Here is a 13,262-nt window from a genome sequence, read left to right on the forward strand (position 1 = left end):
TTTCCCTGATGATTAATAAAGTTGATCACCTTTCCATATCCATGTTGGCCACCTGTATGTCCTCTTTGAAAAATGTCTTTTCAGTTCCTCTGCCCATTTTTTTTTATATTTTATTTATTTATTTGACAGACAGAGATCACAAGTAGGCAGAGAGGCAAGGAGAGAGAGAGAGAGGAGGAAGCAGGCTCGCTGCAGAGCAGAGAGCCCGATGCGGGGCTCGATCCCAGGACCCTGGGATCATGACCTGAGCCGAAGGCAGAGGCTTTAACCCACTGAGCCACCCAGGCGCCCCCTCTGCCCATTTTTAATTAGATGTTTTTCCTATTGACTTGAATTGTTTATATATTTTAGGTATTAACCACTTATCAGCTATAGGATTTGTAACTATTTTATCCCATTCAGAGCTTGTCTATTCATTTTATTGATGACTCCCTTTGTTATGCAGAAGCTCTTGATTCTCGCACAGGTCATGGTCTTAGTGTTGTGAGATCAAGCCCTGCATCCGGCTCCGCATGGAGTCTGCTTGGGATTCTCTCTTTCTCTCCCTCTCCCTCCCTCCCTCTCCCCCTTCCACCACCCCCACCCCAACTCCTATACACACTCTCTCTCACTAAATAAATAAAGGGGAAAAAAAGGTTTTTAGTTTGATGTAATTCCACTTGTTTTGCTTTTATCGTCTTTGTTTCTGCTGTTAAAATTTAAAAAAATCATTGCGAAGACTAGTACCAAGTTGCTTATGCTCTGTGTTTTCTTCTAGAAGTTTTGTGGTTTCAGGTCTTACATTAAAGTCTATAATCAATTTTGAGTTCATTCTGGTGATAGAAGACAGGGGTCCAGTTTTCCTAACACGACTTTTTATTTTTTTTTAAGATTTTATTTATTTATTCGACAGAGAGAGATCAAAAGTAGTCAGAGAGGCAGGCACGGGGGTGGGGGGTGGGGAGGGGAAGCAGGCTCCCTGGAGCTTGATTCCAGGACCCTGAGATCATGACCTGAGCCGAAGGCAGAGGCTTATAACCCACTGAGCCACCCAGGTGCTCTCCATCACCACTTATTGAAAACACTATCCCTTTTCTATTGTATATTCTTGGCTCCTTTGTTGTAAATTAATTGACCATTTATTCTGTTCCATTGATCAAAGTGTCTGTTTTTATCCCAATACCATACTGCTTTGACTACTGTAATTTTGTCTTATGGTCCAAAATCCAAAGTGTGATATTTCCAGTTTTGTTCTTTGTCAGGATTGCTTAGACTAGGGTACCTAGGTGGCTCAGCTGGTTAAGTGTTTGCCTTCAGCTAAGGTCATGATCCCAGGGTCCTGGGATTGAGTCCCACATAGGGCTCCCTGCTCAGTGGGAAGACTGCTTTTCCATCTGCCTCTCCTCCCACTTGTGTGCACACACACTTTCTCTCACTCTTGCAAAAATAAATAAAATCTTAAAAAAAAAAAAGATGGCTTAGACTATTGGGGTTATTTTGCAGTTCCATACTAATTTTAGGATTTTTTTTTCTACTCATACTTTTTCAAACTTATTTTTCCGTGAAAAATGTCATTGGAATTTTGATACAGACTGCACTGAACTGAAAAATTGTAGATCACTTTGGGCAGTATGCACATTTTAACAATATTAATGCTTCCAAACCATGAGAACAGACTACCTTTCCATTTATTTGTACCTTCTTCAATTTCTTCATCAATGTCTCAGTTTTCAGTTTTACCCCCCTGATTAAATTTATTACCAGGTATTTTGTTCTTTTTGATACAATTACAAACGAGATTTTTTTTTTTAAATGACAAGGTTGGTCTTTTTTTTTTTTTTAAGATTTTATTTATTTATCAGAGAGAGAGGGGAGAGAGTGAGCACAGGCAGACAGAATGGCAGGCAGAGGCAGAGGGAGAAGCAGGCTCCCCGCTGAGCAAGGAGCCCGATGTGGGACTCGATCCCAGGACGCTGGGATCATGACCTGAGCTGAGGGCAGCTACTTAACCAACTGAGCCACCCAGGCGTCCCTACAAACGGGATTTTTAAAATTCCCATTTTTTGACAGTTCATTAGTGCATACAAATGCAGATTTTTGTACATCTATTTGTATCCTGCAACTTTACTGAATTTGTTCATTAGTTCTAATAGTTTTTTTTAAGATTCTTTTTTATTATTTATTTATTTGACAGAGATCACAAGTAGGCAGAGAGAGAGAGAGAGAAAGAGAGAGAGGAGAAGCAGACTCCCCGCTGAGCAGAGAGCCCTATGTGGGGCTTGATCCCAGGACCTTGGGATCATGACCTGAGCTGAAGACAGAGGCTTTAACCCACTGAGCCACCCAGGCATCCCAGTTCTATTAGTTTTTTGATAGAGACTTTAGGGTTTCTGTATATAATATCACATCATCCACAAACAGTGATAATTTTAGTTCTTCATTTCCAATTTAGATGCCTTTTGGTTTCTTTCTTTCTTTAAGTAGGCTCCATGCCTAGCATGGGGCCCAATGGAGGGGTTGAATTCACAACTTTCGATAAAGCCCTGAGCTGAGATCAAGAGTAAGACACTTAGGGGTGCCTGATAAATAAATAAATCAAATCAAATCAAATCAAATCAAATCAAATCTTTAAAAAAAAGAGTAAGACACTTAATCAACTGAGCCATCCAGACACCCCTTGATTTCTTTTTCTTGACTAATTGCTCTGGCAAGGACTTCAAATACTATGCAGATTTCTTCTTTGACCCATTGGTTGTTCAGTAGAATGCTGTTTAATCTCCACATACTTCTGAATTTTCCATTTTTCCTTGTAACTGATTTTTACTTTCATGCCATTGTGGTCAGAAAAGATGCTTGAGTGGCACCTAGGTGGCTCACAGGGGTTCTGGATCCAGCCCCATTTTGGGCTCCCTGCTCAATGAGGAGTCTGCTTCTCCCTCTCTCTCTGCCTCTCCCCATGGCTCATGCTCTCTCCCACTTTCTCTGTCAAATAAATAAATAAAATCTAAAAAAGAAAAGAGAAGATGCTTGATATGCTTTAAGTCTTCTTAAGTTTATTAAGTCTTGTTTTGCGACCTAACATATTATCTATCCTGGAGATATTCTGTGTATGTTAAAAAGAATGGGTATTCTGCTGTCAAGTGGAACACTGTGTAAATGTCTGTTAAGTCTGTCTAGTCTAGCATATACTTTAAGTCCAATGTTTACTTACTGAGTATCTGTCTGAATGATCCATCCACTATTGAAAGTGGGGTACTGAAGTCCCCTATCATTATTGTGTTGCCATCTATTTCTCCCTATTATTGTTTACTTTATATATATTTAAGAGCTCCTATGTTGGGTGCATAAATATTTGCAAAAGTTATATCATCTTGTTGGACTGTCAACATGTTGGACAACATTACCATTATAATGACCTTGTTCTCATTAGAGAATCTGTCTTAAAGTCCATTTTATCTGATGTAAGTATAGCTACCACTGCTTTCTTTTGGTTTCAATTTGTATGGAGTATCTTTTAACATCTCTTAACTTTCAGTCTGTGTGTGTTCTTTTTTTTTTTTTTTTAAAGATTTTATTTATTTATTTGACAGAGAGAAATCACAAGCAGATGGAGAGGTAGGCAGAGAGAGAGAGAGAGAGGGAAGCAGGCTCCCCGCTGAGCAGAGAGCCCGATGCGGGACTCGATCCCAGGACCCTGAGACCATGACCCGAGCCGAAGGCAGCGACCCAACCCACTGAGCCACCCAGGCGCCCCTGTGTGTGTTCTTAAAGCAGATATCTCCTGTAGGCAGCATATAGTTGGGTCTTATCTTTTCATCCATTAACCAACTTTGTCTTTTGATTGGAGAAATTTAGTACATTTATATTTAAAGTCATTATTGGTATATATGGACTTACTATTACCATTTTGTTAACTATTTTTCTAGCTGTTTTATAGTTCCTTTCTTCTTTTCTTGTTCCCTTTGTCTCTTCCTTTATGACTCGATGATTTTATTTAGTGTGTGCTTAGATTCCTTTCACTTTCTCTTTTGTTTATCTTATAAGTTTCAGTTTTGTAGTTGCAATGAGGCTTATATAAAATACATCTACAACAGTCTATTTTAAGCTGATAACAACTTAAACTGTACACTAAAGCTCTATATTTTTACACACCCCCCTCATTTTATGTTTTCTATGGCACAATTTACATCCTTTTACCTTGTATACCCGTTAAGAAATTATTGTAGCTTGTTATTTTTACTTATCTCTTTTAACCTTCATACTAGATTTATAAGTGATTTACCCACCACCATTACAATATTAGAGAATACTGAATTTAACTATATATTTAACTTTACCAGTGAGATTTACACACTCATGTTTTCCTGTTAGTAATTACCATGCTTTAGTTTCAGCTTGAAAAAATCCCTTTAACATTTCTTTTAAGGCTGGTCTAGTGGTGATGAACTCCTTCAATTTTTGCTTGTCTGGAAAATTCTTTACTACGCCTTTAATTCTAAAGGATTTCTGACCTCAGTGACTGACATTATGACCATTATTTTTAAGACTTTATCAAGTAAATCACTTATCTCTGTTTCTCAAGTTTTACCTTGTTCTTTTGTTCAGAAAATATTCCTCTGTTTCTTCATTCCCCTTGACTCTGTTGATTTCTGTGTACTGGATAAAACAACCAGCTCTCCCAGTCTATACAGAGTAGTCTCCTATAGATAAACCTTACTGCTCAGCCAGGTCCTAGGTCCTGGCTGTTTCTCCAATCTCTGTGATTGTCCAAAGCCACCTTCTTTGTTCATAATGGTGCCCAGTAACTAAGGATGTGCCAACACATGTCAATGACCCAAAGGGGAGGACCTGAGATGCCTGGGTGGTTCAGTCAGTTAAGCGGCTGCCTTCAGGTCAGGTCATGAGACTGGGGTCCTAGGACAGAGTCAGGGATTGGGCTCCATGCTCAGCGGGGAGCCTGCTTCTCCCTCTGCCTCTGCCTGCCACTCTACCTGCTTTGCTCGCTAGGCTCTCTCTCTCTCTCTCCCCGACAAATAAATAAATAAATAAAATCTTTTAAAATAACAACAACAACAAAACCAAATGGGAGGACTTAAGTCAGCATTTAGATGAAGGCTAATAAGCTGGACCTTCAGGCAGCAGCTTTTAAAGAATGAGAGTAGATCTTTCAGGGAGACTGAGAGCAGAGCTTTTTAATCTGCTCCCTCTGCATTGACCCCTCAGGGCTATAGTCAGTTAAAAACTGTTTGTTATAGTCCTGTGGGACTCATAAACACAAGCCCTGCAGCCACCAGAGCCAGGCAACCATGGGGGTGCAATCGTAGGCAACAGCCACAAAAGCCTGGGTACCAGATGAGACTGTACAGATTTATTCTAAGGAGACACACTGGTGACGTGCAGTAGGCCAGAAGGAGAGTCCCGCATCAGGCTCCTTGCTCGGTGGGGAGACTGCTTCTCCTTTGCCCCACTCCCCCACTCATCTCCCTTTCTCTCTCTCTCTCTCAAAAATAAATAAATAAAATCTTAGAAAGAAAGAAAGAAAGAAAGAAAAGGCAAAAGTACCAGAATAGCCAACACATATTTCAAAGAGAAGAACAAAGTCAGAGGACTACACTACTCAACTTTAAGACTCACTATAAAGCTACCGTAATCAAGACAGTGTGGTACAGGTGAAAGAATACACAAATAGATCAATGGAACAGAACAGAAGGTCCAAAAATAGGCCCACACAAATATAATCAAACTGATCTTTGACAAAGGAGCAAAGGCAATACAGTGGAGGATTATCTCTTCTAAAAATGGTGCTGGAAAAAATGGATACTACATGCAAAAAAGTGAATCTAAACACAGACTTCACACCTATCACAAAAATTAACTCAAAATGAAGGATAGCTCTAAATGGAAAACACAAAACTATAAAACTACTAGAAGGTATAATAGAGAAAATCTAAGTGACCTTGGGTTTGGCAATAATTTCTCAGATCCACCACCAAAAGTGCAGCCCATGAAAGAAAAATTGGTAAGCTGGATTTAATTAAAATTAAAAACTTCAAAAATTAAAAAATAAAAAATAATTTAAAAAATTAAATTAAAAACTTCTGCACTGCAAAAGTCATTGTTAAAAGAATGAAAAGACAAGCTACAGACTTGGTGAAATATTCACAAAACAAATACCTGAAAAAGGACTCTTAACCCAAAATTTAAAAAAAAAAATAAAATAAATATACAAATAAAAATAAATAAAAATAAGCAAACAGGGGCACCTGGCTGGCTGGCTCAGTTGGTAGAGCATGTGACTCTTGATCTCAGGGTTCTGGGTTCAGCCCCACATTTGGTGCAGAACTTAATTTAAAAAAAGAAAAAGAGGGGCACCTTGGTGGCTCAGTGGGTTAAGGCCTCTGCCTTCAGCTCAGGTCATGATCCCAGAGTCCTGGGATCGAGCCCCACATCGGGCTCTCTGCTCAGCAGGGAGCCTGCTTCCTCCTCTCTCTGCCTGCCTCTGCCTGCTTGTGATTTCTGTCAAATAAATAAATAAAATCTTTAAAAAAATAAAAAGAAATAAAGAAAATGGGCAAAGAATCTGAACAAACACTTCACAAAGACATACAGATCACAAAAATGAAAAGATGCTCAACATCATACGCCATTAAGACAATGCAAATTCAAATAAGGTACCAACCACTACACTATTAGAACGGAAGTACAAAATACTGTCAACACCAAATGCTGGTGAGGATATGGAGCAACAAGAACTCTCATTCATTGTTGGTTGGAATGCAAAATGGTACAGCTACAGTGGGAGGCAGTTTGGCAGCTTCTTACAAAGCTAAACATATTTTTACCATATGATCCAGCAGTCCTTGGTACTTATTCAAAAGAACTGACAACTTAAAGGCCATACAAAAACCTTCACATAATGTTTACAGCAGCTAAACATAGAAAATGTTTTTATCTGAAATCGCCAAAAAGTAGAACCATTCAAGATATCTTTCAATAAATGAATGGATAAACTATGATACAGCCATGCAAAGGAATATTATTCACCAATAAAAATAAATGAAGTATTAAGCCATGAAAAGAAATAGAGGAGCCTTCAAAGAACACTCACTAAGTGAAGGAAGCCAATCTGAAAATATTATATACTATATGATTCCAAGTATATGACATTCTGGAAAAGGAAAAAATATGGAGGTAGTAAAAAGAACAGTAATTGCTACATATTCAGGGAGACAAAGGGAGAAAGAAATGAAAAGACAGAGGGGATTTTTGGAGCAATGAAACTAATCTATAAAATACTATAAAATAAAATGGTAGATACATATAATTATGTGCTTGTCAAAACCCATAAAAAGGGGCACCTGGGTGGCTCAGTGGGTTAAGCCGCTGCCTTCGGCTCAGGTCATGATCTCAGGGTCCTGGGATTGAGCCCCGCATTGGGCTCTCTGCTCAGTGGGGAGCCTGCTTCCTCCTCTCTCTCTGCCTGCCTCTCTGCCTGCTTGTCTCTCTCTCTGTCAAATAAATAAATAAAATCTTAAAAAAAAAAACCATAAAACATATAACACAAGGGTTGGATTCTAATGTAAACTATGGGCTTTAGTTAATAATAATACAGTCAACCCCTGAATAGCACAGGTCTACTTATAAAGGATTGTTTTTTATAAATACAGTATAATGTTATAAACATATTATCTCTTCCTTATGATTTTAATATTTTCTTTTCTCTAGCTTACTTTAAGAATACAGTATATAATACATACAGCACACAAATCTGTGTTGACTATGTTATTAGTGAGGCTCCTTGTCAACAACAGACTAGCAGTAGTTTTTGAGAAGTCAAGAGTTTTAAGTAGATTCTCAGCTGTACTGGAGAGATGGCATCCCTAACCCCCACACTAATCAAAGGTCAACTATAATTTTAAATAAGCATGTATTATTTTAGTTATTTTTAAAAAATCATTAGATAAAAATTCTCTCAATTTTCTAACACAAACCAGCAGAAACATGTCTGCAAAGTTATCTATCTTTACATTACCTTCTTCCTATCTCATACAGAATAGGCAGTCCTCTCACCCAAGGCAAGTAACTTACAAACTTTACTATATCATCTCTCTCACCTGTACCTTCATTCTCTTCCTCTCTCCTGATCCCCTACAATGAGCACCAAACATGTTCAAAACAGTCCCATTAAAAATACAAGACACAACACCCATACCTTGATCATTATCTCTGGTCCAGCTACCATCCTCTCTCCCATGGGCCCTTCAAAACCAAACTGAAGAGTTGTCCTCACTCATAGTTTCTATTTCCTTATTACTGAACACTGTGTAATAGGGTTTTTAATCCCATCCCCCCAAACCATTTTTACCTTTCTTTTCCCCAGGTAAACCGCACCCTTGAGGTTAAATCTGAGGAACACTGTTCAGTCCTTATCTTTTTCATCCCCTCGCACTGGTGGGTGGCCTTTTGCTCTTATTTTAAACAATTTTTTCCCCTTTGAGTTCATGCTGTCACTCTCTTCTGTCTTTCTCTATCTCTGATTTTTTTTTTTTTTTAAAGGTAGGCTCCTGGGCTTGGAGCTGAACACAAGACTTGAACTCACTACCCTGAGATTAAGACCGGAACTGAGATCAAGACCTGAGCTGAGATCAAGAGTCAGACCCTCGGGGCGCCTGGGTGGCTCAGTGGGTTAAGCCGCTGCCTTCAGCTCAGGTCATGATCTCAGGGTCCCGCGTCGGGCTCTCTGCTCAGCGCGCCTGCTTCTCTCTCTCTCCCTCTCTCTCTGCCTGCCTCTCCATCTGCTTGTGATTTCTCTCTGTCAAATAAATACATAAAATCTTTAAAAAAAAAAAAAAAAGAGTCAGACCTTCAACCCCATGAACCACCCAGGTGCCCTAACTGCTCCTTTACTCAGCCTGTCCTTAAATGGTTTCATTTCCTCTGAATACTGGGTCAAACCTCTCTTCCCACTCAATACAACTTCATGGATTCCAGTCACGCATGCATTCAACATAAATGTATTAAGCATTTATTACGTTAAAGATACTGTTCCCAGGCACTGCTCCATTATTCTAAGCATCCGTATCATATGTTCATTTACATGCTAATACATCCTAATTTACATTTCCAGCCCTTCTCCAGAGGTTGAGATCTATATGGTCAGAAGTATACTTAATTTTTCTACCTGAACATAAAAAATGCCCATACTTCAAACTGAACAGTTTCAAATGAACTCATCTCTTCGCTCCCATTTCTCCCACCACCCTCTCCTCCCCAAGAAAATTTGAAACCTACTTTCTTCTCTTCGATCTCATCTCAAAGCACAATACTACTAACCATCGACCTCATGACCTAAACAAGAGACAAAAGAACTGTCAGTTTTAACTCTTAACACTCAAATCTAGAAGTTTTCTCCATGTTGATTTAGTACCACTGTGGCAAAGAAACAATCCTCCCAGAGGGATGGAACACAATCTCACAACTGATCTCCTTGCTCCCGGTTTCCCCTCTCAACTAGTGGGTCTCCACAGCAATTTGCACACCACTGCGGCCTAAGGGAACTTTCTTTTTTTTTTTTTTTTTTCCTAAGGGAACTTTCTTAAAAGGCTGGCCTGATATGTTATCTTCCAACTCAAACTTTCAATGGCTTCTCAATAGCCTTAGAGAAAAGGTAAAATCTCTTAAGTGGCTTAAGTCCTTTCTGATCTGGCACTTCCTAACCTCTCCAGCTTCATTTCATTTCAATACTTCCCTTGCAGTGAATGTTAATGAACACCAAACTTAACTCATTTCTTCTCAAAGACCCTCAGCCTGGACTCCTTAAGTTAACTTATGCTCCTTTTTAGCCTTTACCCTAAATGTCCCTTTCTCTGGAAAACCTTTCCTGACTCAATTCTGTGTTACGTGTCCCTCCCATGTACTCTTCAGTAGGGCATTTGTTAAGACGGTGAAACTACTCTGTATGATACTATAATGGTGGATATACGTCATTATACATTTTTCTGAAACCACAGAACGTACAACACCTCGCGTGAACCCTAATGTAAACCAGAAGCTTTGGGTGATTATGATTTGTCAATGTAGGCTCATCAATTATAACAAATGTATCGATGGGTGGGGGGTGTTGATAATGGGGGAGCTATGCATGTTTGGGGGATATATGAAGGGTAAATCTCTATATCTTTTTCTTTATTTTACTGTGAACCTAAAACTTCTCTAAAAAATGAAGTCTTTAAAAAAGCAGACATACACATGTTTGTTTATACACATCTTAAAATATTATTTCTACATAAAAGAACTTTAAGGGATTAATAGCCATTACTGAAGGAGTCTGCATAATTTCTAGGTGTTGAAAAGGAAAAGCACTTATATCTATTCAAAGTGGAATTCTTGGGAGGAGCCTGGGTGGCTCAGTGGGTTAAAGCCTCTGCCTGGGGTTCGGATCATGATTGCAGGGTCCTGGGATGGAGCCAAGCCCAGTATTGGGCTCTTTGCTCGGTTGGGAGCCTGCTTCCCTTCCTCTCTCTGCTTGCCTCTCTGCCTATTTGTGATCTCTGTCAAATAAATAAATAAACTGTTTAAAAACAAACAAACAAACAAAGTGGAATTCTTGGGAAGCCTGGGTGGCTCAGTCCGTTAAGCCTCTGTCTTCATCTCAGGTCATGATCCCACATGGGGCTCCTTGCTCAGGGGGGAGCCTGCTCCTCCCTCTCCCTGCCACTCCCCCTGCTTGTGCTCTTTCTCTCCCTGTCAAATAAATAAAATCTTAAAAAACAAAGAACAACAACAACAAAAAAAAAAACACCAAAAAAACAAAGTGGAGTTCTTAATTCAACCAACAAACATGTAGTGAGTGCCTAAAACTAAGATAGTCACCAGGGATATAATGGTGACATTAACATATATGTAGTTCCTGTGCTCATAGAACTTACAGTTCTAAGAGGTGGCATCACAATCAATCACAGGAATAAAAGAAATACAAAGAAAACAAAGATCTGCTGAAATAAAGATTATGAGGAAGTCCAAAGAGAGAGTTTTAGATAGAGGGAGATTAAAGCCATTTATTAGAAGCCACACTTAAACAGTGTCCTCAAGGATGAGAAGGAGACAACCTTATCAAGAGCAAGGAACAGAGTCTCCAGAGAAAGGAACAGCCCATAAAAAAAGACTTGGTGGGGGGCGCCTGAGTGGCTCAGTGGGTTAAAGCCTCTGCCCTTGGCTCAGGTCATGATCCCAGGGTCCTGGGATCGAGCCCCGCATCGGGCTCTCTGCTCAGCAGGGAGCCTGCATCCTCCTCTCTCTGCCTGCTTCTCTGCCTACTTGTGAACTCCATCTACCAAATAAATAAATAAAATCTTTAAAAAAAAAAAAAAAGACTTGGTGGAAGAAGACCAACAAGTTCTCAAGGTGAAGACACAACAGGAATCCATCATTCAGGACTTTTATAGATCACTGATACAGCAAGAAGCCATTTAAACATTTAAAGCAGGAGAATGACATTTATATATAAAGGGATTTAGGGCTTACAAAAGACATTTACATTTATTTTTATTTTATATTTAAACTTAAATCAATTAATATGTGCTGCATTATTAGTTTCAGGGGTGGAATTTAGTGATTCATCAGTTGCATAGAATACCCAGTGCTCATTCCATCAAGTGCCCTCCTTAATACCCATCACCCAATTACCCACCTCCCCTCCAGCAACTCTCAGATTCCTATAGTTAACAGTCTCTTATGGTTTGTCTGCCTTTGTTTTCATCTTATTTTATATTTCCTTCCCTTCCCCTATATCCATATGTTTTGGTTCTTAAATTCTACCTACGAGTGAAATAATACAGTATTTGTCTTTCTCTGACTAACCTATTTTACTTAGCATAATACCATCTAGTTCCACCTACGTCATTTCAAATGACAAGATTTTTTGATGGTTGAATAATATTCCTCTGTGTGTGTGTAGAAGAATATGTATATACACACACATCTTCTTTATCCATTCATCTGTTGATGGACATCTAAGCTCTACATATTTTGGCGACTGTGGACATTGCTGCTTATAAACAGTGGAGTGCATGTGCCCTTTCAAATCACTGTTTGCATCCTTTGGATAAATAGCTAGCAGTACAACTGCTGGGTGGTAGGGTAATTCTATTTTTAACTTTTTGAGGAATTTCATACTCTTTTCCAGAACAGCTGCACCAGTCTGCACTCCCACCTATAGTGTAAGAGGGTTCCCCTTTCTCCACATCCTCACCAACATCTGTTGTTTTGTGACTTGTTAACTTTAGCCATTCTCACCGATGGTGGTTTTGATTTGTATCTGCCAATTGATATTTACATTTTTAAAATGATTAACTTTGGGTGCTATATGATCTCTTCAGTGAAATGAACTTAGACTTACCTGCCCTGATAAAAGCCAATTATTCCTTGCCATAGATGAGGAAACTGAAGCTCAGAGGGTTATATTCACTAACTAGGTCACAGTCAAACCCAGCCAGGGTTTGACTCTGGTCTCTCATCTGCCGCCATGTACCAAAAAACCCTGCACTCACTTACTCAGCCATTCAGCCCCACTGAATCGAAAGTGCACTGGCTTCACAACTGTCCTCCTGAAACAATAAAAAAAATAAAAGTGTGTGGTGTTTTTTATATGTGTTCACAATTTTTTTTTTAAACTAGGAAGCCAGCCTAATTCTTCCTCCCTTGAATAACTTAAAATTCCTTCTGTTTTCCACACCGATGCTCTTCATCACTTGAACACTCTATTTATGGCCCCTTTTTGTGGCAGAATTTCTTCATGGGATCTCATTTGCATTTTTTAATTGAAGCTTTATTGAGATATAATTTATATACCATATAACTCATCTAAAGCACATTTCTGTTTTAAAAATAATTTGGTAGGGGTGCCTGGGTGTCTCAGTGAGTGAAGCCTCTGCTTTCAGCTCCGGTCATGGTCTCAGGGTCCTGGGATGGAGCCCCACACCAGGCTCTCTGCTCAGCAGGGAGCCTACTTCCTCCTCCCTCTCTGACTGCCTCTATGCCTACTTGTGAACTCTCTTGTGTCAAATTTTTAAAATTAATTAATTAAATAAATAAACAAATAAAATAAAATTGGGGGGCTCCTGGCTGGCTCAGTTGGTGGAATATGCAACTCTTGATCTCAGGTTTGTGAGTTCAAGCCCCATGTTGTGTGTAGGGACTACTAAAAATAAAATCTTTAAAACTAATAATTAATAAATAAAACAAAATAAATTTTGAACTTCGGAGATATCAAATTTAGCCCACAA

The 13,262-nt window shown here is 39.2% G+C and overlaps 1 protein-coding gene across 8 annotated transcripts in view; it reads right to left on the reverse strand.

Moving 5' to 3' along the window:
• The window catches only part of CSNK1G1 (casein kinase 1 gamma 1), a 198,099-nt gene that overhangs the window by 122,140 nt on the left and 62,697 nt on the right, over positions 1–13,262 (reverse strand). The window contains exon 1 of one of the 8 annotated variants that reach the window (XM_044231306.1): positions 12,532–12,566. The exons of the other annotated variants lie outside the window; for them this stretch is intronic. The gene's annotated coding sequence lies outside the window, so the exon portion shown is untranslated. Of the gene's footprint in view, positions 1–12,531; positions 12,567–13,262 lie in introns of those variants that run through there. 8 annotated transcript variants of the gene reach the window in all.

Source organism: Neovison vison, chromosome 13, assembly GCF_020171115.1.
Source record: "Neovison vison isolate M4711 chromosome 13, ASM_NN_V1, whole genome shotgun sequence".
Taxonomy (NCBI): Eukaryota; Metazoa; Chordata; class Mammalia; order Carnivora; family Mustelidae; genus Neogale; species Neogale vison.